We start from the raw sequence: 22,024 nt of genomic DNA, 5'->3' as shown, positions 1-22,024 counted from the left end.
TTCTACATCTCGGTGGCTATTATTCCAGCCCGATATGTTTCATTATTCCACCGAACTCAGCTCCAACTACGATAACAGAACCGACTCCTTCCTTTATTTCGGATCACCCAGAAAACATTGAGCATCCTAATACGTAGGAAGTGCTCAACTGTCCCATGTTTAATTTTTTTATTTGTGAAAATGTCCAACTCCAAATGATGAATTTTCGGGGATTATCCAATTTAAGATTAAATACAGAGTTACTGTGGTATTTTGACCCCAGTATCTAGCTTAGGATAAGCCCAACAGTTTTTGCTCAAATTTGATGACAATCGATCCTAACAATATATATATATATATATATATATATATATATATATATATGATAAGCTGTAAAACAGCGAAAGAGTACTGTATATGGATAATAATAATATATATATATATGTATATATATATAAAAATATATGTATGAAAATTAGATATTTAAAGCCATTAAGAACGTTCAGAACAGACAGACGTTGACTTACTGTGTTATGACAATTTCTAAAGTAAATGTGATATTGTGGCGACTACACCCTATTAATGCGTATTAATTCATAATTTACATCGAAAGGATACCATAATAATAAGTTCGTTTCACCGGATTATAACAAAGGCCGAAATCGAACCAGAGTTTACCTAGAAAATGTTGAACGGACAGACATGCCTGCAGACTTATATATAATATATATATATATATATATATATATATATATTGTTTTAACAACATCCTAGACTTCAAAGAATGGGTTGATAGCAACAAATGATGTATTTCATCGTTAGTTACAATTGTTTCAAGACTATTCGGACAAATCCAGACATTATGTCGTTTGAATTGCCTGCTAGTATATATATATATATATATATATATATATATATATATATATATATATATATATATATACTAGCAAAAGTACCCGTCGTTGACTGGGTTCAAAAGCAGAATACGGAAAATGGACTCTGATTAGGTTATGAAAAGGAAGGGTTGTAAAGAGATAGCTTCGAATTTGGGGGTATCAAAACCAAAGCAAAATATGATGAAAGTAAAAATAAAATAGATAAACCCCATAATTTATTATACCATACCTGTACACACGTAAACACTTATCACTATATTCTGTGGATCTATATTAAAAAACCTTGTTAAACTTTGTAACATATTTCCATTCTATGGAGGTCAGGTGCGAACGAACACCCCATAATTTTATTATACCATATTTCTTCAAACAGAAACATAATTATCAAAGTATACTCATGCTGATAGATCTGAAAAGTTTTTTTGATTAAAGTTTGTGCCTATTTCCATTCTATGGGGGCCAGGCGCGAACGCAGACCCCACAATTTTATTATACCATCTCTATTTAAGTTAAAACATACTTATCTAAGTATTATTATGTACATCTATATCAAAAACACTTGTAAACATTTTTAAATTTTTTATTTCCATACTTTGTGGACCAGGCGCGTACGCAGACCCCACAATTTATATGAATCATCATTATGCCTGATTAAACATATCCATTCCCGTGTCTCGATACATCTTCTATCATTATATGTGATCAGTTTTTTATAATAGTCAATCATATAGGAGCCTATTCGTGACCACACACACAGACTTTCAGCTTTATACATACATATATATATAGTTATGGTTAGTTTTTTTTGTAAAAAGAATTCCAGAAGAGTGCTCAATTAAAAGGAAAATCCAAATTTTAAGAGCGTACTTATATTTTATAAGATAGACGAATATTGGCTGAAGAGAGCTTGATAAGGATACCTTAAACGGGCCTTATTATCGGGCTTGAAACCGACGGTACCAATGACCTGTCTCAACTAACAGCTTTCTGTACACAAAATATACATATATATATATATATATATATATATATATATATATAGTAATGAAAACATATATATGATAATGAAGGTACACGTAATGTTTCAAACCCGTAGTTAATCGTCAGACCAATATTATGTTTCAATACATAAAATTACACATACAAGTTTTAAATGACTTATATACCATATATTATGACCATGTAATCCCTACAGCTACCTACCTTGAAAATTGTGCAGTGAAACCTCATATAATTATATGGAATAAGTCAGAAAGAGTGGAACCTTGGTTGAAGTGAGTGTCGTAATGATGGCGGTCTGAACCGAGCTGAAAGAGAGAAATAGACCAAATACCAACGTCTCATGTATGATATGAAAATGAACTGGAATCTTAGAGAGATATCAATAATACCAGTCATTATAGGTGTCACATGGCTTATGAAGAAGAACCTGAAGTCCTACCTCACTAATATTCCTTGTGTACCAAGTGCCAAAGAGATCTAGACAAATCTCTTTCTATGTGTACTCATGTATACGTATATATTTTTCAAAAAATATTTGACTACCAAACTTTTCTGTCAGTTTTTGGTCTATAAACATTAAACTTCATACATGGGGTATTCGAACCCATGCGAAACTTTATATTTGTGTTTTAGTCGGGGAAAATCTGATTGAAAGTGTGAAAATGAAAAAGATATAATTTGCCAGGTGAATTTCGAACGACGGCATTACGAATATGCATGCGTAACGTAAGAAAGGTGCGGGCAGATGAACGGACGAACGGACAAGGATGGATTTATAGGTCCACCCCCATTTTGTTGGGGAACCAAAAACAAACAAACAAAAAAAATCATTACTGTATACTCTCTCCGTATTCATTCTTTAAATTCTGTGTATTTGTACGCATATGTATTTCTTTTATATATATTCGAAATGCACGCGGTGAGAGTCGGTGGAATTCACTAATTAAGTAAATAAAAAATACTCAACCTACTTCTACATAATGTACTTTGCCACTTTTACGAGGATTCATTTCTTGGAATGCACCCTGATTTTTTATACTTATTGGAAGTCTCTTTTTATACAGCAATTTTCTTGTGGCAACAAATAAAAAAAAAGAAAAAGAAAACATCCCCACCCACGCAAATCGTCAACAAATTCGAAAATTTCCGACAAGAGTATATATACTATGTGATTTTTTACTTTACCACGTGGCAAAATTTGTTGTTGGCTCCGTCGATCTCGAGAGATCATGAAATTCCGCGTCTTGATTCAGCCGGAGGGGGTTGCAGCTTGTGGTCTGACTGTGCAGGCCGATGCTGGGGCCACAGGACCCGCCAGAGTTACTGCAGATGCAGCTTTTCTTTCTCTCTACCTGGGCCGGGGTCGAAGCTGGATCTGTCCTCTCCTTTCTACGGGCCCGCTTCTCCCGCCACCGTGTGGTTCTCCTGCTCTCGGATATCTCAGCCACACACCGAATGGTGGTCCGCCAGCCCTCATGGTCTGAGGCAGCAATCTCAAGCTTCGAGAGGCTGAAACCGTCGGCCCTCAGGTCACGCTTGCATATATCCTTACAACTTTGCTAATTTAAGCAGTATAGGGGAGGGGTCTGTTTTCAATGAATACCTAGCTGTATGTATCAAGAAGAGCAAGCGATACAATGGTTACGATTACTGGAGACAGAACAGGTATTCAGAAATAGAAAGGGTTTAGAAGAAGTGTGAAATTCAACAGTACATATGGAGGAAATCGTATATTTGAGATGAGGATTGGTTATTCGTATTATTTGGATTCATTGGACTGTTACATGATAAGGGCTGTCCCCTTTTCATGTAAGTATAAAAATAGAGAGATTACTTAAAATGAAAATAAAATGAGAGAAAGCAGAAATCGAACCTTGGATATAAGTTTTAAAGAACAATAGGTTTAAATGGAATGTCCAGTAAATTGTTAATTCTGATGAAATAAATAATAAATAGACTATTCAAATTGTTAGAAAGACTATGGATAATAAAATATGGGTTAAATAAATTAGATATGTAGGTTAAATTCCTTTGTGAAAATAAAGAAAAAATAGGTTATTGAAAAATCAGAATGTTCGGGAAACGTGCGACTCGCGCATGTGATGGCACGTGAGTTTCGTCACGTTGGCCAGACATGCATGGATGTCTCAATATAGGAAGTGAGAGTTAGTTAGTTAGAGAGAGAGAGTCAGTGAGAAATCAGAGAGGGTCTGGGAATTCGAACGTCTAGGAAGCGAGACGGTCACTTTGAAACTAAAATGTGAAGCTTTGAATTCTTAATGAGAAAACCACGGCCGGTCGTGAAGAAATAAACCCATCATGTGTTTTGATAAAACGTCGTCTTGTATTTGTGATTCTTACAAAAAGGTAAAGTAAAATTTTATTATATATCTATATATCTGTGTTATAAAATGTCATTACATTCACGTATCAACATCTCATATCCACAATGTGAATCTACATCTCATATCTGCACTAAGACTGTCTGAACACTATCTCCTCACTAAGAGATTCCTCTATCAACACTTCCAAGTAATAATGAACTTTTAATATATATGAAACATCATAGAACGAACGATCTCTCTTACAACAACATCTCTCTCACTAAGATACAACATCACTTATAATAAGACTCTTTTAATGAAACACAAAATATAACAGGACTACTGTTCTCATCTTGAGTGTGATTTCACAATGTTTAGATCGATGTGATCGGTTCAGATATATATTTTGTCGAACTCGGGAATGTTTCTGTCGAACTCGAGAATTTGGACCGCAAGGACCCGTGGCGCAGTGGTTAGAGTACTTGGAAAAATCAATTATAAAAAGTGATATTCTCCTGAAGGTTCAATCCTCAGTCTGGGCGACCGAAAAATACAATTGCGAATTACTAAGGACCTCTCTCCAGTCCTGGCTGACGGAACAAGAGCACGTTACCCAGTGAAGTAAATAAAGGGTTCGGCTCGAAATTCCGTTGAAATTCGCAAGTTTGACAGAAACATTCCCGAGTTCGACATGATACACATGAAGAAAGTCGGAGGTTACATCGACTGAAACGTTGTGAAAATCACACTCAAGATGAGAATAGTATATTTAGATGGATCCAAATAATATGAATAAGGAGGACATTCATAGATTTTGGATTCTTCTGTTTACTGTTGGGCAAACACCCATGGCGTAGCGGATAAGGTACTTGGTAAGTTCAGTTGTAAATTACAGTTATCTGGATGTTAAATGTCTGATCTTCAATCCAATTGACAGCGGGAATCAAACTGCGAATGATTAGGAACTTTTATCCAGTTATTGTAAACTGAGCGAGAGCATGTTACCCTCGTAGATTAAATTTTTGAAAAGTTCCTTTGTGATTATGTGTAGATTCCCGAGTTCGGCAGAAAAATTATCTAGTTCGACAGAAAGAATTCATTGTTCGACAGAATGATTCCCAAGTTCGACAGATTCCCCAGTCGGACAGAAAGATTCCTGATTTCAACAGAAAGATTCTCGAATGTGACAGAAAGATTCCCGAGTTCAAGAGAAAGATTCCCGAGTTAGTTCAACAGAAAGAATCCCAAGTTCAACAGAAAGATTCCGGAGTTCGAGAGAAAAATTCTCGAGTTCAAGAGAAAGATTCCCAAGTCTGACAGAAAGATTTTATAGTTCGAGAAAATGCACTTGATGACGATCGGAGGTTACATTAGTTGGAAAATGATATATATATATAAATTTTTCAAGATTTTAAATATTTAGAGAAACATTCTGAATTCTGAAAAAAACTGTGCATCTTTCATAAGTTTGCATGCATTTTGGAATTTTGGGGATGGCAATTGGTTTTACACTCAGGCAACGTCGAATTCGTCTATTAGCGTGTTGTATTCTGTTTTGTTGGATTCTAGTGGGTATAAAGGTGTAACATTATTCGATAAAAAAGTTTGATTCTAAAACTGTGCACCTGAAATGGATAAAATCTGAAAATGAGGTTTTTGACCGGTTGGGTCAGTCGTTATCAAAACGAAAACTATAATTTGCACACAGATCATTCAGAGCTTTTTTTTTTAGACTTGGTTTACACTTGACTGCACAGTCTCCCTCCTTCTAAAACATCATTCTTTTTAATAGTCCGATCAAATCTTTATTTGGATTTTGAGAATCGTTTGAATTTATGGGAATTTAGTTATAAACACAAGAAAAGCAAGTGAACCATGCATGGTCTCCCGGGAGTGCACAGTGAATGAGGCATAAAAAATGACTAAGTTCAGCACTTGCCCCAACCTATTTAGCCCAAAAAGTCCCCAGTGGACGTCAAATCCTGGTGAAAATGAAAAAAACGATGCAGTTTTAGGCCTTAACATATGTAAATTTAAGTTCTGCATCATGCAAAAAAAGAAGTCCGTCATGTTTTCCCCCTGACCCATTGAGGCCCAAAAGTCCTCAAGCCCTTAACATATTTAAATTTGAATTCAGCACCATGAAAAACTGCTTCATAGACATACACAGAAAATTTTGGAAAAAATATGATAAAATAGTCCCAAAAATTGAATGTTTTTATTAGCCCTAAAAGAACCCCTGGGACACACCCAAGAGTTATCGCGAAGTATAGACAAAAAATAATCAGTTAGTTACAACTTTTCAGAAAGTTTTATAAAAATCTAAGACATCAATTTTTTTAATAAGCAGAAAAGTGTCAATTTTAGCTATTTTAACCACGAACAGCACCCTTAAGGGGGGCAACCGGAGTTTTCCCGCAAAAACTTTTCTGTAACTTTTTTACTCATATAATGTTTAACGTTTGTGTAAAAAAAAATTAAATTCCAAGGCGCAGTTATTGAAAAGTGCGGACAACCTCGAACCACATCACTCTATATAAAACCATGTAAGATGTCAACGGATACACACTCAAGAGTCAAACCATTGAAAATAGGTCCTGGATATGACCTTAAAATATATCCGATGGTGAGGCCCCAGCTTGCGGGCTTTGGGGAGTTGGGAACCACCCTTTAATTGCTATTGCTTCCAGGTCCACTCTGACCCAGAGTGGTAGTACTTGTTAGGGTCCCAACTATAGGTTAAATAGAAACCGACTTAAAAAAAAATATATATTCTATTAAAAGATTCTTCAAAATCACTGGATTTAGCATAAAATAACCGCAAAAGAGTTGATATGCCGTAAAACAAAACCAACCAACCAATCAACCAACCAACCAATAAAAAGAATATGCTGTTGCCATAGCCCTACTTACGTCGAGCATCAGTGTTACAAAATTCACGATTCTTGGTTAATTAGTTTAGAACTAAATCTCGTACATATAGACCTATCTTCGACCATCGTGTATTTTTATGTTATATATATATATATATATATATATATATATATATATATATATATATGTATATATATATATATATGAATTCACACCACCGCATGCAACCACTCACACACATACACAAATATATATATATATATATATATATATATATATATATTTATATATATATATACGAAGGGTGTGCAATAAGTAATGCCCCTAACCCACTACCAGTTGTCTGATCTAGCTGAAATTTTGCATGTGCAATGATTTATATCTCTACGGGTTATGTGGCAAATTACAGCCCTGAACTAATTGTGGTTTTTGTTTTACAGGTGTTTGAACTGAGTCAGGTGTGAAATGGAGCCTGTTGAATGTCGAGCAGTGATCCGGCTTTTGTATTTGAAAGGACGCACACCATAGGAGACTTTTGATGAAATGAAAGAAACTTATGGTGATAATGCCTCATCATATGACCTTGTAAAACGCTGGCATCGTGAATTCAAACATAGCCGGAAGTCTGTGGAAACAGCTCCCAGACCTGATCGCCTCCCTTCTGCTATTGATGAGGCATATGTCTGTCTAGTTGAGACTGCTATTTTGTAAGATCGGCGCAAGATTCGCCAAATAGCTCAAGGTGTCAAGATTAGTACAGGGTCTGTGGAAACTATCATTCATGACCATTTGCATATGCATAAGGTGTCTGCCAGATAGATTCCCATGTTGCTCACATCATTCCAGAAGTTAGAACGGGTCGAGTGCTCGAGGATATATTTGGAGATATGCCAAGAAGATGAGTGAAAGTTTTTCAAAAGACTGATTACACAGGATGAAACTTGGGTCCATCACTATGATCCAGAGACCAAAGCCCAGTCAATGCAGTGGAAGGACTTGGACTCACCACCTCCAAAGAAGGCAAGGGTGTATCCCGCCGCTGGCAACGTCATGCTCACAGTCTTTTGGGACCAGGGTGGAGTAGGATGACAGATTTACTGGCAAAAGGTACCCAAATTAAAGGAGCCAATTATGCTTCACTTTTGAGGATATTAAGGGAAGCTATCAAAATCAAGAGGCGGAGCAAGATCAGCAAAGGTACCCATCTCCTGCAGGACAACACTCCGGTCCACAACTCGCATGTCGCCAGATCAGAAGCACGGGCGTGTGGTTATGAAATCCTTCTCCATCCTCCCGACTCTCCTGACCTTGAACCCTCTGACTTTCCCCTCTTCCCAGCCATGAAGTTGTTTATGAAAGGAACGCGTTTCCCAGATGATGCAGACTTGATTTTTGAAGTCACGTCGTGGTTGGAGGACCAACCTGGGGTGTTCTACAAAAACGGTCTTCAGAGCTGAATCAAACGATGGGAGAAATGCATAACTCTGGGTGGTTCCTATGTAGAGAAAGACTAATAACTGTGCCAAGCTTTGTTGCTCTACTGCTATGGGAAGTGAGTCAGGGGCATTACTTATTGCACGCCCCTCGTATATATATATATATATATATATATATATATATATATATATATATATATATATATATATATATATATATATATATATGGTTTGTAACTTAACAATTTACTGTAGTTAGGTGGCTAACTAAATCACGATAAAATACTATCGTAAAATCCTGGACGCTTTTATGTGCTTGAATATAAATTCAATCGGACAAGGAAAACACATTCTGGAGCATAAACACACACGCATACACACACACACATACACGCACGCACACACACATACACACACACATATATATATACGTGACAGTGTCGCTTTTGTATATGTTTGTATAAAAACATTAATATAAGTGGATGTTTCAGTGTTACTTCTCAGAAAAAAAACAAATATTTGAGGCAATGCTTTGAACCTGAAGCCGCTATTATTATTATTGTTAGTAGTAGTAGTAGTAGTAGTAGTAGTAGTAGTAGTAGTAGTAGCAGTAGTAGTAATAGTAGTAGTATAACAATCATTCTTGTTCTTGTTTTTGTTGTTCTTCTTCTTCTTTTTCTTTTTCTTCTTCCTTTTCTTCTTCTTTTTCTTTTTCTTCTTCCTTTTCTTCTTCTTTTTCTTAATCTTCTTTTTCGGTGGTTAGCCCGCACTAAACGGCATCGTTTTACGACGCACGTCGGTATGTCGCCATATTTTTATACTTACTAATCTCATCAGACAATAATGGGCTGGCATCCAGTGCCAAATAATCTATTAGAACTGTGTGCAAGATAAAATGCCGTTTGTATTGGACAGACTTGCTATCACGAAAGCAAAACTGATACTAAGTTTAATCTATTTGGATTTTTTTCTGACTACTGACAATTAGTTGGTTATGACGTTTTCCTTTTGTTTTTTTGTTTTTTTTTTTTTGTTTTTTTTAGTGTTTTGTTGTTTTGTTCTTTTTTTTTTCTTAAGGGTGAATCACTGTTTAAAAAAGCCCATTCGATTGTCAACTGACTAGTGTTTCAACGTAATTATGGAGTATATTTCTCTATACTGTATAAAGTATTCCTGAAATTGCCATAGAAATGTTGATACTGAAAAGTTAAAAAAGAACCGACTGAAACTTTAAATGTTACTTCCGGTTATCAAAAAAAAAGATGAAATTTGAAAAACTCTGAAGTTGAAATTCTGACAACATTTGAACGATGACGAATGTATTATGATTGGCTAATGTAAGCCATAACTACGGGCGATTATAGCAGTCTGGGAGATACATCGAGTCACTAAGTGTCAGGTGAGCTCCAAGATTGTGAAGGTGAGCTTATTGTGTAATATGGGTAACATTTTATTTTTGAAGAGGCGGCTCAACCAGAACTTGTTTACATTAGACTTGAAAACCACGACGTTTTCATCAGCTGGAAAGCATATCCCCCCCGCAGTACAGTACTGTATTCAACAGACGCGTAACAACAAAATGTGTAAAAATGACCATCGCTTAACAAAAACCATTCATAGGACCAAACCAAGTTGAACTGTATAAAGAAGTGGTTGATGGTTAATGTCAGCCGCTAGGTATGCAGAATGGGGCTATTGTGAATCTCGGCTGGTATGGATTGTTCTAAATTGACTTTTGTTTTACTAAAACACAAATTCTAATCTTTCATGATATAAAGAAACCCTGTAATATTTTATTGGAGCCAGACAAAAGGAGGCTGGACATGTAAATTTATCCTTGTCCGTTCGTCCGTTCGTCCGTTCGCGCTTTTCTTAATAACTACGCCTTGGAATTTTTTTCGGAATTTTGCACAAACATTAAACATTGTATGAGTAAAAAAAGTAACAGAACGGATTTTCCGGAAAATTAGCAGTTTTGCATGGTGCTGAACTCAAATTTAAATATGTTAAGTCCTGGGAGACTTTTGGGGCTAAACGCGGGGGGCAAATAATGGACTTAGTCATTTTTTGTTTTTGCATGGTGCAGAACTCAAATTTACATAGGTTAAGGCCTAAAAATTACTTTTTGTTCATTTTCCCCAGGATTTGTCGTCCCCTGGGAACTTTGGGGGCTTAAGAGGGGGGGCAATGCTAAACTCAGTCATATTTTCATGCCTTGTTCACTGAACACTCACGGGAGACTATGCATGCTTCCCTTGACTTTTTTTTTAAATATCTATTTGGCTTGAATATTACTGTTTATCAAATTAAATTCCAAACTTTTTCATTACGACTGAAAATCTATTTAAAACAGTTGTCCTTGTTTAACTTACATTCCCGTAAATTCCATTACTAACATCCTAGTTATTAATGAAACCTCCCACACCTCAACAGCAATTGGCAGTCTTAGTGTAATCTCTCGCTTCACCCTTTTTTTTTGGGGGGGAGGGCAACCTGCTGTTGCCCGAGAGTCCAATATTCAACTAAATACATTTGTGATTATGCCAAAAAGTTATTTTCTCCTGTCAAGGGGATAGGCTAAAACAGAACAAAATTCAAAGAGATTCAGTATATTTTATAAAGTAGTTTTCATTGGTTCGTTCTTATCACGCCAGCTTTAAACATAATCGTCCAAAGTTTTGGCTCATGATCTTATATTATTTTTTTTTAAATGCAGCAATCTTTAATATAAAAACGAAAATGTGTGTGTGTTTGTATGTTTGTGAATTTTTGTGTATGTCCGGCAAAGGCTTTTGGAGGGGAGGGGGCGCTCCGGACCGTTACTCTTTCTTCGAACCTTTTATATACTACATAGATTATAATATCTACGATTTACGAAACGTGCCCGCGTGTATCTTTAATTTCGGCGACTTTTACACGCTATTTTCGAGATTTTTTTTTCAATCCTTTGTTTCGTTTTCAGTATAAAAGCGAAACTGTGAAAGCAAAATCGAGTTCTCGGCCTTTCGTGCAGAGACGTCCAGAAAGCAATCAGTTTTGATCAATACGGGAGGAAACCCCATCATATCAGACAATTGCTATTCATTGGGACATCTTGGCGGAGGGAAACAAACAAATACGCAGAAACTCGCCTGCGGCGCCAAAGTTAAGTCGCGTGATGTTTGACCTCGTTAAATTCATGCAGCTATCAGTTAATTTTATAATTAAGTTGAATTAAAATGGCTTTGACTTTCTCTCCCGTCGTGGCCGACCGGGTAAAATGTTAGGTTTGTAACCCCTTTCGCGTGAAGACTCCAGGTTCGAGCCTACCTTCCTACCAAAACATTTTTCTTTTACGCCTCCAAAACATCCGGGAAACGCCGGGAACCCCCGCTAGTCTATAACATAAATCTCACCTGTCTGTTTAAGTCTATGTATGTATGTTTGTATATCTCGCAAAAACTTTGAAGCCCGACCCTTCGGATGACAAATATCGAAAAATTGGCTAAAAACATTAATTACTTCAGCCTCAACTTGGCACTTTTCTACTAGGAGAAGTCGCTTCTTTCGTCGATATTTCCGAAATCATAGCCTCTTTTAGATTGCTAGCCTTAATTTAAACCTACGTCACTTCCTGTTTGGCGATGGGTGCAGCAGCAAACGCGTCACTTTTTTTCACTTTCTTTTCCTTCTTAGAGGTACGGGTTCGAGCCTGCCTACCTACTACCACGTATTTTTTTTTTGGCTCAACACACACTTCCAAATACCCGGGCAACGCCGGGGACCCAGGCTAGTTATTAATATAAACGAGGTTGTTAAGCACAAGACGTTGTTTCACTTTTTCAGTTCACATCTTTCAACCAAGATATCTCCGTGTTCTAGAAGCGTAAACTGAAGTCTTTCAAAAGACATTTCGCATTCTGATGCACACCAAGCGTGTGGTCATTTGAAAACTAGGCATGTTCCGACTGTTTTGCTTTGAGTAGGCGATTGGCGACACAATGCTGGTCAATAAAACCATCAAGAGTATTTATCACGAACTAATCTAGTATCAAAATCATTGTAATACAGAAAATCTTTACAATTCATGAGGTATGTTGCAATATCTTTGGCACAAAGTTAGTATATGATCACAAAGAGGTTGGCTATTATACTTATAGCAAGACATCATCAACGAACGAAACAAATATAAAAAAAAACACTAAAAGTGGGGCGGGGCGCCCAGCTTTGCCCGGTCGTAAAATACGGTTACATATGATATTTTAATTTATCCAGATTTCGTATATATTATTAGATTATTTGATTTCAAAAAGAACAAGTGAACCATGCATGGTCCCCCGTGAGAGCACAGTAAACGATGCATAAAAAAGTAACTATGTTCATCATTTGCCCCACGTGTCTCCAGGGGACGTCAAATCCTGATGAAAATGAACAACCGGTTCAGTTTTAGTTCTAAACATATGTAAATTTGAGTTCTGCACCATGCAAAAAAAAAAAGAAGAAATTCCATCATTTACCCTCCCTCCACCTCATTTAGCCTCAGATGCAAAACTGCTAAATAGACACACAGAGAAAATTTTGGTCAAATATGGTAAAATAGTCCCAAAAATGGAATGTTTTTTATTAGCCCTAAAAGAGCCCCTGGGGCACACCCAAGAATTATGGCAAATTATAGACAAACAAAATTATATAGAAATCAGTTACAACTTTTCAGAAAGTTTTATAAAAATCCAAGGCATCAATTTTTTTTAATAAGCACAAAAGTGTCAATGTTAGCCATTTTAACCAGAAAGGCACCCCTAGAGGGGCAACTGAAGTATTCCCGGAAAATCTGTTCTCTTACTATTTTTACTCATATCGTGTTTAATGCTTGTGCAAAATTTCAAAAAAATTCCAAGACGTAGTTATTGAGAAAAGTGCAGACAGACGAACTGACGGAGGGACAAGGGTGAATTTACAGGTCCACCCTCTTATTGTCGGGGGAGAAAAAAAAGTATTTGGATGCCATCCGCTAGAATTGAAACCGAAAGCAAAACTGTAGTATTCAAAGCTGGTGATGTTACCACTGTAAACTAAGATTAATTACGTAATTTACAGCATTTTTATTTTAAATTTGGATCCATTTTTGACCCCTTAAAAAACAATTTTTACCGGTTAAAGAAAGATAAATAACTGTCTGTAAAAAAGTCCAATCATTTGAGACCCTTAGCGCCGCTCTGTGAATTGTAGTTTCGGAGAAGATAGAGTTTGAAAATATGGAGACAGACAGACGGAGAGACAGATATATAGATTTTTATATATTAGATTTTGAATATTTTAATCATAGCTTTTCGTCTTGACACGTGAAGAGAAATACATTCTGCTGATCCTGGCCGGTTAATATAACCACTTTATTTACCTGGAATTCTTTACAATTTCTTTTCTTACTGGATTGATACTGTCAATTTTTGCTTGGAACAACTACATTTTATATTTACAATTCGATAATTTTGTTTTCTTTGCAGTAGTTATTTATTTATTTATTTTTTTAATTTTTTTTGCCATCCCATTTTTGAACATGACTCTCCTCTATATTGAAACGTTTTTCTACTTCCCATTCACCATAAAAAGTACAAAACAATACCATTAATACTGGTGGAGGTATTAACCTCAAAACGGTTCACTTTTATACAGACATTCTCAGTGTTTGCCACTCTTCTTCTTGTCTCGTATCAGATTTAACAGCTTTGTTTTGTTTGTATTTGTACGTTGTTTGTATTTGTACGTTGTTTGTATTTGTACGTTGTTTGTATTTGTACGCTGTTTGTTTGTGCGTTGCTGTAGGAATTGCATTGTCAAAGTGAATGTTTTATGACTTATTTCCAACTGTTGTTTCTGGTAGAATTTTCCATGGCTTTACTGCAGTCGATAATTAAGCTTTTTACAAATGGTCTAGTGGAGAGATTAGGTGGGTACAAAAACAATGTTATTTATTGACGTTCAACTATATATATATATATATATATATATATATATATATATATATATATATATATATATATATAGTAGCATTGGTGCCCGGCGTTACCCGGGTATTTGGAGGTGTATGTTCAGCAAAAAAAAAAAAAACGGTCAATTTTTTTTATTTTGACCCCTATTATGACCCTTTAAAATTTATTGTTTTGGGCTGAACTTAGGTTATTAAGTTAGATCCATGTCGAAGGAACCTATATCTAAAATTTCAAGTGTTTATACCCAAAATTGTTGGAGGAGTTTGGTAGAGTTCTCAGCGGTCAAATAGTTGAACTTTGACCCCTTAATAGCTACATTTCTGGCCGAAAATGGATTAAAAAGATTTTTCCAAATCTCAGTACTCTGTATATCAAATTTCGAGTCTGTATACTTAAAATTGACAGAGTTATTGCGTAGGGAAGTGTACGCAGACACACACACAGACACACACACAGACACGTTCACTTTTATATATATATATATATATGTGTGTGTGTGTGTGTGTGTGTGTGTGTTTGTGCGTGTGTGTGTGTGTGTGTGTGTGTGTGTGTGTGTAAGGCATTATTTTTACACCAATCTAATATTTACACACTCCTTTGCATCTAGTAGTCATCCCAGAAGAACCTTACAATCAGATGTCTGGTAGATCAAACTATCTACTTGTATATGACAAAACCTGCACTTGTTGTCATTATTCAGAGCATCTTATCAAAAGCAGTTTTCGACTAAGGCTTGATGACCTTAGCCTCGAATATCTGCAGCTTCATGGTACGCATTTGCGAATATACGATACCATGGTCAGAACAATCTTTCTCTATGGACGTGAGATCTGGTCACTGCACAGAGTGATCTTGGTCCTGGATATGACCTTAAACTATATCCGATGGTGAGGCCCCAGCTTGCGGTCTTTGAGGAGTTTGGAGCCACCCTTTAATTGCCATTGCTCCCAGGTCCACTCTGACCCGGAGTGGTAGTACCGGTTAGAGTCCCAACTATGGGTTAAATAGAAACCAACTTGAAAAAAGCAACAAAAAAAACTAACAAATATATTCTATTAAAAGATTCTTCAAAATCACTGGATTCGGCATTAAATAACATGAAAAGGGTTGATATGCCGTAAAACAAAAACAACCAATAGAGAGGATCCTCATAAACTTGAAGTCTTCGATCACTATTGCCTCCACCATATCCTGCGCGTTCGCCTCTCTGACCAGATCCTTAAGTCGATTATACATGCTAGATGTAACATCATTGGCCTGGAGCAAACTCTGCTTAAAAAGAATCTCCACGCTGTGGCAGCCAAGAGATCAGTTTGTCCGTCAATTGGTGGCGCCCAATGGACTCACTGGTTCAAAGAAGAACCAAGGTGACCAATTTAAGACTTTGCTTGCAATGGTCTAGGCAGATATTGAGATTGTCTTTTTTGGTGTCCGTCATTGGAACCGTGAATAACTGGATCATGTCGTTGACAAGAATGGATTGCTTTGACACGAGATGCAGTTAACACCATTGGACCCGGCTCAACTAAACCCGGATTAATGCCGCTACAAGTACAAATGACTTATAAATTATCTATTATGTAAAAGCGAAAATGTGTATGTGTGTGTGCATTTTTCGTGTATGTCCGGCAAAGGCTTTTTTCAGGGGGCGCTCGGTGGGATCACTCATTCTTAAAACATTTTATATGCTCCGTAGATTATAATATCTAAGATTTACGAAACGAACTCGGGTGTATTTTTAATATCGGCGACTTTTACACGCTATTTTCGAGATTTTTTTTTCACTCGCCGTGTGTTTCTTTGGCTTGTCACTAAATAAAAAAAAAACGAAACTGGAATCGAAGTCGTTCTCGGACTTTTCGTCCAGAAAGCAATAGGTTTGATCAATGCTTGGAAAAAAAATTCGTCATATCAGACAATTGCTATTTGGACACTCCCCTTTTAGGGGAGCTTTTCCCCCCAATATCTTGGCGGACAGATACGCAGAAACTGGTTTGCAGCGCCAAAGTTAAGTCACGTGACATTTGACCTCATTAAATTCACGCATCTGTCATTTAACTTTTTAATCGTTAAATAATAACAATTACCATTTACTCTCCCTTCGTGGCCAAGCGGGTAAGATGTCAGGTTATTTCCCCTTTCTTTTCCACCTTCGCGTCGAGCCTACCTTCCTACCAAAACTTTTTTTCTTTTACACCTCCAAAACACCCGATACCGCCAGGCACTCCCGCTTACAACATACTTTTCCTATGGTAAAAAAGGTATAAATATATAATGTCTCTCTATGACAAACCAGCAATTTATATAGAACTGGAATTAAAATCAAGGATATAAGACGTTTCACAAAGCTGCGGATCTACGAGGCCATAGTCAGAACAATTCTTCACTATTAATGTGAAACCTGGCCAGTGTGCAGAGAGGATCTTCATAAACTTGAAGTCTTCGATCACTATTACCTCCATCCCATCCTGTGCGTTCGCCTCTCCGACCAGATATCTAATTAGACCATGCGCGTTAAATGTAATATTCTTGGCCTGGGGGAAAGTTTGCCGAAAAGGAGACTCCAGTGGTTCGGTCATGTGCTGCACCGTCCAGGAGATAGGTTCGTCAATCAATTGGTGGCGCCATTGCACCGACTGGTTGGAGAAGCGCTAACGTGGCCAACTTGGCTTGCAACAGTAAAGGCTGATATAGAAATCATGTCCGGTTCTTGCGATTTTGGTGTTCGTCGCTGGAACTGTAAATGGCTGGATCATGCCGTCGACTCTGCTGCCGACCGGCAGGGGTGGATGAGTTTCACGCGAGACGCGGTTAACACCACTGGGTGTGGCTCAATCCATCCCAGGTGAATGGCGCTAAAGGTAGAGATTGGTACGTCAAGCCTTGATCGTTAGTAGCCGTTGTAATCCTCACTTGATAGTGGAACGTGTTCTAGAGATCTGCCGCGTCAATTTCAATCCTTCTAAAGGCATTCCACATTCTGGTGTACACCACGTTGGTGGCCTTCGCAAAACTAGGCATATTCCGACCGTTTTGCTTTGAGGGCGGGATCGGCGAAACAGTGATCGTAGACCCAGTAAGCCATCAGCGAATAGTTGTACGTTTAGAAAATGACTTGTAAAATTTAAATATATGTGAGCTTCCTCCCGATGCATGGTGTGTTCCCGACTTTATCTTTTATCTTTTTTTATTCAATATTCACTTCAAACAAGGCTCCGTTCCACTTAGAAGTAGGGGGCTACTATCTGAAACATAAGTTGCAGGGATATTATGAAGGGAGATGAGCAGCAAGATATCTGTTCACATTACACTTGAACTTCTGCATGTCAGTACAGTTCCGAAAGCAGGAACTCGGAAGGGAGTTCCAAAGTTTAGCAGTTCTGGAGAATAAATAATTGTAATAGAAGGTTTTCTTACACCTAGGGCTCCCTACTGTTTAGGGGTGGTATTTGTCGGGTTTGTCGGGGATATTTACGTTTAGAGGGTACAAGTTCTTGTAGTTCCTCGAAGCATTCACCATTAAAATACTTGTAGAACAGGCAGAGAGATGCAACATTTCGTCAATGGGACAGAGGCTGAAGCTTAGATGACAGTCCAGGACCTATCAGGTTGGCGACTCTTTTGAACCCTGTCCAGGAGCAACAGGCTAGTAACAGATGCACCAGCCCAAATGTGGCAACAGTACTTCATACATGAGCGAATGGTGGCCTTATAGAGATACCGCACAGGCAATGAGTCGATTTGATGAAAACTGGCTGATTTAATCGATTTCGATGAAAATAAAAGTATTGGAAATGCGGAACATTCGTTGATCTTCATTCTTGTGAAATTTGCTGAAATTCTATTTTTTTCGATGAGTTTGTATGAATTTATATGAGTTTTGCAATAGTAAACCACTAAGTTATTCGGGAAAATGTGATTCTTTGTTCGAATTGCTTTGCTCCTCATCATAATGTATAAATTTTATCTTGAATTGATATCATAATACTTAGTTCACTGAACCGCATCATAACAAAGATCCGTACAAAATTACAGCCAGATCGGCTTAATAGTTTCCGAGAAAATACTGAACGGACAGACAAGCAATTAGAGAGAAGTACAATATAGAGTATCTTAAAGATAAATCAAAAGAAATCTGTTGGTGGACAATGAAACCTAATGGGTAAAAAAGAATGAAATTTTAACTCTTATAGAAAAAAGCCATAGTACAAATGCTGCCTTTTCAATTAAAAATTGAGATGTAGAGGAGGGCGAGACCATTTTCACAGGATCGCTTAATGCACCCTGGTGTTTTCTCTTGGTAAAAGTTGTTACTTTTTTTTACATGGAGTTCACCACTTATCAAGGCCCAATGGCCACTCAGGGATAAGGCTTATTGTGTATACAGTAATCAAAGGAATAGTTTAGCAATAGTATTGGAGAATTGGTAAGGTGTCATTACTTAGGGGGGCGGTTCATCAGGAATTTGTTTGTGTTGGACTTGAAGACATCCAGGTTGAAGTCGGGAGGGAAACAGTTAAGCGGAACAGAGTTCCACAGGCGTGCAGTTCTAAGAAAGAAGCTTTGTTCATGGTATCTACGTTTTGATTTAGGCACAGATAGGGAGTGGGGAAAATTATTGACGGTTGTTTCAGCTAGTCGGGTGTTTTTGAGAAAGATTGGCGAGGGGGGACCAGAGAATGGAGCTCAGACGAGCACCTGCCATGGAAATTACGATAGAACAATGACAGGCTCGCAACGTCTCTTCTGTGGGAAAGAGGTTGCAGGTAGAGAAAAGGGCATCCCCCACCAAGCCACGGAGTCTATTTTGTACTCTGTCAAGGCAGGATAGGCTGTTTTTAGCAGCCCCCGCCCAGATGTGGCAGCAGTACTCCATCTTTGGACGTACTTGGCTCTTATATAGAGAGAGAATTGCATCATTAGTGGGATATCTTCTGGAGCGGTAGAAGGATCCCACCATTTTCCCAGCGACCTTGGCAACAGACTTGATATATGTGTTCCATTTAAGATCAGGTATAAAGGTCAAACCCAGGAGCTTATCAAAGCCTGGGGCCTCCCTTAGACGAGAGCCATCCATTTCAATTGATGCCAGATGGGGATTAGAGCGTTACTAGTTTTCGACTATGCGTAAACCAAAACACATTTCATACTTAAAATCAAGGGGTCCAAAAAGTAATTTGAATTAGTTTTATGCTTAAGTTAACAACTTTAAATACTTTATATTGTTATATAATCATGGAACAGAAGAGAAATTATCTGTTATATATCTATCGATCTAGATGTCTTCCTATCTTTGTATCAGGTTATCAATATATCTATCTATCTCGAGCTATCTAACTGGCGAGGTAAGCAAGAGATGAGATGTGAAGCTATGTTTTGATAAAAGTTGTCAAAACATATCGAGGTATAAAATGGACAAGTTGCACCGGAAGTTCTAAAAAATAGCTGAACCCGGAAGTACGTGATTGTTGTCACATGTTTTAGTTGGCTGGACATAGAGTAGAGTTGGAAAGAGGACGTCAAACAGAGCAGACGGTTTAACAAGTCGCCCACTCATGGGAGGGAGATGACGTGTCTCCAAATTGGAGATTAGAATTAACCACCCAAGCAAAGACACTCGCTTTCCATTCTTCTGCGTTGGACACTCGGAAAGTGAATAAAAACTATATATAAAACAACCCATCGTCTTGGAGTGAAATGGATTCGTTCAAACAGGTTTCCAGCTTCCCTCCAAGAACAGATGAATTCCAGATGGACCACAAGCCAAACGATGCATATTATATAACCCTAAAATGGTTAATACGCCGTAAACAGTAAATAGCGACCCGGCTGTCTACCAACACTGCAGGTGGACCACAAGACCAACGACGCAGTTGAAAAGTTGATGAGGTATATTGAATATGCGTTTATGTCATGTGTGATACACAAAAAACAACACACTTGGACGATCACTAACATAAATAGACTGCACCACGATAACCTAGGGTTCAGAGAGCGAAGAACCCCTACAATAGACATTTAGTAACACAACACACAATAACACGACGTATGAATGAACTACCCCATAACGTAACAATATTATTTATATCATTTATTAAAAAGTACTAGCAGGACATCTTGATTTCTAAAATATATCACATGTACCCAGTGTCCTATTTATAGGACAGTCATATTTCCCTTTCTAAATAACTTTTTTTCTTAAAATTTATGCATCCTAAGCCAGTTTTAGTTAAAGTCAATAGTCAAAATTTAGATACACTGATAATCTATATAATACACTATGAAGTCTGCACGTATGTTATCACTTGTCATATACATTTAAGAAAATAATCAAGACATCTGATCAGCAATGATGTTGATTGATGAGTAATCAGATGACGTTTTGCTGAAGAATTCCAACGGTAGCCGCTTTTTTAATAAATAATAAGTTATGACGTTTCTGAATTTTTGACTTTAGGATTGGTTATTCATATTTGGATTCTTTTTTTTTTACAAAGGAGTTACCACTTATCAAGGCCCAGAGGCCACTCGAAGATAAGGGTTAATAAGCATACGGTGATCAATGCGACAATGAGATTTGGTAAATTTGATTACTTAAGGGGAACGGCTCATCAAGAACTTATTTACATTAGACTTAAAGACGGCCATATTATAATCACCCGGAAAGTAGGCAATCGGAAGAGAGTTCCACAAGTGTGCAGTTCTAAGAAAGAAACTTTGTTCATGGAATATAGGTTAAGGTTTAGGCACAGATAAAGAGTGAGGGAAATTATTGATAGTGTTTTCAACTAGTCGACTGCATTTCATGAAAGTTTGACGAGCACTTGCGATGAAAATAACGATCAAGCAGAGACGGGTTCGCAACATCTCTTCTGTGAGAAAGAGGGAAGAAAAAATGGCAGGTCCCCTCTAGGCTACGAAGTCTATTTTGAACTCTGTCAAGGCAGGATAAGCTGATTCTAGCAGCTCCTGCCTAGATGTGGAAACAGTACTCCATCCTTGGACGTACCTGGCTCTTATATAGGCGGTGAGATATCTACTGGATCGATAGAAGGATCCCACCATTTTCCCAGCGATCTTAGCAACAGATATGATGTACGTGTTCCATTTCAGATGAGGACTAATGGCCAAGCCCAGGAGCTTGTCAAAACATAGAGCTTTCTCAAGATAGGAGCCATCCATTTCAATTGATGTCAGATGGGGATCAGAACGTTGATGATGTAAAGACAGAAGCTTGGTTTTAGATGCATTAAAAGTAACCAGCCACCTCTTTCCCCATTGTACAATATACTCAAGATCAGAGGAGAGATAATGAGAGAGAACTTGGTCGTTTACGGTCTTTGATGTACTGCCATAGGTGGTAGTATCGTCAGCATAAATGTCTACGAATGATCTAAGGATGTGATTTGGAAGATCATTGATGTAGTTTAGGAAGAGAGTTGTGCCCAGGATGGAACCCTGAGGGACTCCAGTATTAATAATGTAAGGGTCTGAGTTTTGGCTATCAACCACTACGCTTATGAACCTATCAGAGAGAAATGATT

At 37.5% G+C, this 22,024-nt stretch overlaps 1 protein-coding gene across 1 annotated transcript in view; it reads left to right on the top strand.

Annotated features, from left to right (window-relative positions):
• LOC145254636 (paired mesoderm homeobox protein 2-like) overlaps positions 1 to 22,024 on the top strand; it is a 509,881-nt gene that overhangs the window by 39,071 nt on the left and 448,786 nt on the right. The window lies entirely within an intron of this gene.

Source organism: Euprymna scolopes, chromosome 30 (assembly GCF_053919585.1).
Source record: "Euprymna scolopes isolate OS-2025 chromosome 30, ASM5391958v1, whole genome shotgun sequence".
NCBI classification, from domain to species: Eukaryota; Metazoa; Mollusca; class Cephalopoda; order Sepiida; family Sepiolidae; genus Euprymna; species Euprymna scolopes.
The sequence above is the reverse complement of the archived record's forward strand: the minus strand, read 5'-3'. Positions and strand labels throughout refer to the sequence as shown.